At 33.1% G+C, this 5,000-nt stretch overlaps 1 protein-coding gene and 2 long non-coding RNA genes across 4 annotated transcripts in view; 1 reads left to right on the top strand and 2 right to left on the bottom strand.

The window, feature by feature from the left end:
- Positions 1–5,000, bottom strand: part of LOC137640194 (uncharacterized) — a 33,999-nt gene that overhangs the window by 7,492 nt on the left and 21,507 nt on the right. The window lies entirely within an intron of this gene.
- LOC137639198 (uncharacterized) lies at positions 683–2,314 on the bottom strand. The gene is made up of 3 exons (XR_011044257.1): positions 2,179–2,314; positions 1,820–1,987; positions 683–1,354 (listed from the first exon to the last, which is right to left on the bottom strand). It is a non-coding gene; the product is annotated as an uncharacterized lncRNA (long non-coding RNA).
- Positions 4,677–5,000, top strand: part of LOC137640191 (cylicin-2-like) — an 11,729-nt gene continuing 11,405 nt past the window's right edge. The window contains exon 1 of one of the 2 annotated variants that reach the window (XM_068372725.1): positions 4,677–4,822. The gene's annotated coding sequence lies outside the window, so the exon portion shown is untranslated. Of the gene's footprint in view, positions 4,823–4,894 lie in introns of those variants that run through there. The other variant, XM_068372726.1, reaches the window with a different exon arrangement.

The raw sequence follows: 5,000 nt of genomic DNA, 5'->3' as shown, positions 1-5,000 counted from the left end.
ACACTCCCAAAACAAATTCTCATTACAAGGAGAAAAAAAAAATACATTATGGTACGAATGAAAGAATTAAAGGGAAGCGATAAAACGCTACAGCTTAACTTGAAGTTTATGAATTCTTCAGTTCTTTCCCTGAACACATATGCCTTTAATGGGGATACAATCCCTTTACTAAAAACCCTTTAAATTCCCCCTGTACGCTATATTTAAAGAGATTTTAAAACAAATCACCTCCTTAAAGAAGGGTCGTAATTTAACCAATCTCTTAGTCAGTACATTACTTAACTCAACAATACCCTTAAGGATGTTAGTTCAAAACACCAAACTTCTAACCCTAGTTAAAGATCTTCTTGAGTACTGCCGCATAACTTTAGAAAAAGTTAGTTAATTTATAAAAAACGTTTATATATATGCAACAGAAATTACACAAGTATCATAATTCATTTTCCTGAGCAACTCAAAGTAACCATTTCTTTTTCAGTCAGCCAACCCAAGGTTTCTCATTTGTAAGTACTAAGAGGGCAGTTTCAATTAAATTCTTGTTTCATATACTTGTGCTCATACTATTTTTCAGAAGTCAACATTATAAAAGCCAAGACGTCGTTAAAACCAGAATTTTAGTAATTAAGAAAAATGGCCAAATTAAATTTCTTGACCCTAAGAGTTAGAAGCCGTGAAACCAAAATAATTTACCATAAAATTTTAAATAAATTTCTGTAATAGCTTATATCAAGCAAATAGAACAACCATGAAGTAGCGAAGATAAGTTTATTTGAAGAGATTTCACAATTAAACCTTTAAAAGGAAAAAAATGGATTCAAACAACCATCAATTAGATATGAACATGATAGATTTCATTCTGCTGAAGAAAGCCGATCATTAATCATTCTAATGAACGATTTGACGAATCGACAAAGTTTAAATTTCCTTCTGTTCAACTCTTGCAGATTTTATCAAGATTAGCCTATAAAACTGGAAGAAATTTCACTTATAATACCTCAAAATTCCTAGCGTTGACAGTCAATTTGTCAAATACCTCTATAAAGGGCAAATATTTGTTACAACTTAACAACCTATTTACCGGAATTTCTAAGTTTTCCAAATCTTTCAGTAAAATCCAGATTGTCAAACATTTCAATGGACATCTTTATCCAAATATTAGAGCCTTCTATCTTGAAGTATTTAGTGCAGATCCAAGCATAATTTCCAGTAAAAACCTTTAGTATTTTTAGAATATCTGATGGAGTTTCCAGTTGCAATCTTCAACCAATTCAACCAAACCAAATATTGCTTGGTAGAAATTGGAAGTCACTGATTCACCGTATTCATGCTTTATCTTGAAGTCGCTCCATCAAATCTGAAAGAAGGTCAATTATCAGAAAAGTTTCTACTAAAAGTCAGTTAACCCTACATAAGAGATCTTTATATTAAATTAGATATTGTAATAGCGTATACTAAAATTACATTCGTACAATAAAGCTTACATACAAATACTTTCAAAATAAGAATTTATTGATAATATGATATTAAGATATGGAAAAAAAAAAACTATAAAAAGCAAAGGAGTTAAAAACTTTCCACTATGTTTGTGATCAACTGACCAAGTGAACTGCAAACCTAAATAAAATACAAAACAATTGAACAACTCACCAAACTTAAAACTAAGGGGATTAAAAGCAAGCCTCCCTATAGCGCACGGTAGACCTCTTACGGTCTACCGTCCGCTATAGGGAACGTCCTCCCACGATTAGGGGCGCCGCCCCTAATCGGGGAGGACTGGCTTGCTTTGGGATTGCATAAAATCAAACAAAACAATACTTGCCTTTTAGTTCAGATGGAAAAAATACTTCACCAGATTCCAGCGGTGTCATTGGTCAATCTCTATTGAACGACATGTGGGTCTGTACAAAAGGATCGTATAGGCAACAATATTATTTCCATCCAGATAAAGTTACAACGCACAAATGATCAGATCCCAACCCTTAATTTCCTGAAAGTAAAAATAAACCTGATGTTAATACAGAAGTATCAAAATAACTACAGATAAATAACTTAAAACCCCGTATAATAAGACACGGGTATTTGACAGTGTAGAGTAATTACTTATATATCAACAGCCCTCCAAAACCAAAATAAAAGATAACACAGGTGAATATAAACACAAAACAGCTATTTACTTACCGACTTCCCAACGTTGCGCGAGTCAAGTATACCGGTTACCAACAACCCCCAAACTGTTCAGAGAAACGGCAGAGCAGCCTGAGCAAGCTTCGATATGTCAAGCCAAGGACTCTAAAACAGAGGAAGACAGTACCCCGCCCAATAGTATCCATAGCAACGTAACCATCACTCGCTAGGTCCATTTCTTAAAAGAAAACTTTACAGCGGGCGAGAATTAAAGTTATTTTTTACCAAATCATCGATTTCCTTATAACTAATATGTTCTCGCTTTATTGATAGTTCAACTATCTAGCTGGATTACATATATGTGAAAAAATGCGTGTTTTATATATATATATATATATATATATATATATATATATATATATATATATATATATATATATATATATATGTATATATATATATATATATATATATATATATATATATATATATATGTATATATATATATATATATATATATATATATATATATATATATATATATATATATATATATATATATGTGTGTGTGTGTGTGTGTGTGTGTATGCAAGTGGTAATCACCGTTTCCGTTTGGTAAGTTTCTTCATCTTGAAATTTATTTTTCAACAGTTGTTTAGTAAATCAGATTATCTTATTTATGCATGGGTGCACGTATTATCTGATCATGGAGAATGTGTTTTACTTGTATGTCGCTTCTGAGTGAGTCTGCAATTTTTGGCAAAATAATACATACGTAAAGAGAGAGAGAGAGAGAGAGAGAGAGAGAGAGAGAGAGATCAAATAGCCTTCGGAAGAAGCCTATATGAGACAATACGAGAGTGAAATTTTTCACAGAAATGTGAGAGTAGTGGGCTCGCCAGGTAGTATGATGGGGGCTAAGCCAATGTTAGATTTTCCATACAGCTTAATTAAAATATTCATAATAAATATGATGAAAAAAAAAAATGAATATAGGAAAGTATAATGTGTTTTTTTTCTACTTTTATTAAGAAATTTTATAGTTACACCTTGTCTACTTTTATACAAACACATTTATAATATGATCATTTATACTTTTCATGTTAGTTATCACAATGTGATTGATATAGGCAGGACCACCCCTCAGGATGTTTTCTGCAAATTTTTTTAAACTCACACTTTCTGATAACTTATGTCTTGGGCTATGTCAAAAATATAGCGACCTTCCTCAACTTGGAGCCGTTCTCATATAGGGGCCAACCCCCCCCCCCCCCCCACCCCCACCTTCACACTATGCTCAATTCCGCCTCACATAAATCTATATTAAGTCTTATATAGGCTGTCAAAAATATTCAGACTTTCATAAAATTTTGCAGGGACTATTACAATATATCAAGAAACATCGTTAAAGAGCAATAATTACGATAGTATATGTATTTTGAAAGTAATACAAAATGTACACAGACAAACCGAAAAAAAATCTTGATTTTAACATATTTCTCTTTGCAAACGAAGTCCTCTCAGGAAAAAATAACTAATCTATAATTACATATTGCATTATAAATACTTCCTTGTTACATACGTTTTCATTTGAGCCTGTGTTGACATTTCTTACAGGCAAAGTTTATGTTACACTGAAACAAATACCAAAACTTCTCTATCCGCTTCAAACTGATAAATCCAAATAACTAATTGATGTTTCTTTCTCCTGACAATTACCATACTTATTATAAAGGATGAAGTGACTAATTTTTATGGAAAATTTTAAGGTAATTGATCATATGTACTTAGAAGTTAATAATTATTTTTCATATTTATTTGTTCATTTATTTATTGACGTGTTTATCATGAAAGTTGCCAACGAAAGTTTTTACATAAAAACAAATGCCCAAGAAATAAAGGCCAAGAAACTCAGTGGTTCAACTATAGTCACGAGTATACTGCCAGTAGTCACTTTTGATCTTTGCAAAGTTTCCCCCATGCAAAAGAGTTCTTGAAGAGAGTTGATTACCAAGAGTGCATCTGGAATAGAGCTTATTGAACAATATCCGAAATTACCATTTCCTCAGGAGTTTGGTTTTCACATAAATTCTGACAGAAATAAACTTAAACCATTATGGTTTGAGGGAGACATCATATCCAAAGATCTCGAGTGTATTAGTAGATGAGGAAGGAGACAAAACAAAGTGCGATGAATTCAATATAAGGGATGATCATGATCATTATGAATTTGATGATGAGGATTAACCAGATGAATCAGACAGTGATCAATCATGTGCTGTTGACATGAATATTTTTTTTCTTCTAAATCTATAATTCTTAGTTTTATAAAAGAAAAAAGTTTGAAGATACAATCAGCCATTCACCTATGCTTACATAGTATAATTTAGCTCATTATGACTCAATTTACCTTCAATGAGTACATTTTATACAGCTAGTATGCAAGTAAGCCAAGTCATGAATAATGGAGTGTGGACATTTATTAATTTACGTGTGCTTCCCCAAGCGCCCATCCTCGATGGGGAAGTAACTTATCAGTTCCGTCTGGGGGTTTGACCTCAATATGAGCAGGTTTCTACATCGAGAAAAGTTTCTCTTGAGTGAATTCTAAGTTGGCCTCCTTCCCTAGGATTCCTATATCACGCACCGCGATCGGTGGAAATCTTCAGTTGCTTGGAGATCTTGGGAGTGTAAAGAGGTGCGTAAACAGTGACTGTAGATGATATTGTCTGTGGGTTGCCGGCTCTGCTAGCCGCTGCTGGTGAGGGATATTGTCCGGAACTTGACGTATCATCAAGACGAAAAAGAAACCTTTAGCGGTGCTGGACGTCCGATGTGACGAGAGTCTTTATCGCCATCATCTGTGTCCAATATAT

This window comes from Palaemon carinicauda, chromosome 4, assembly GCF_036898095.1.
Source record: "Palaemon carinicauda isolate YSFRI2023 chromosome 4, ASM3689809v2, whole genome shotgun sequence".
In the NCBI taxonomy this organism is placed as follows: domain Eukaryota; kingdom Metazoa; phylum Arthropoda; class Malacostraca; order Decapoda; family Palaemonidae; genus Palaemon; species Palaemon carinicauda.
Note: the sequence above shows the minus strand (reverse complement) of the source record. Positions and strands in the feature narration are given on the sequence as shown.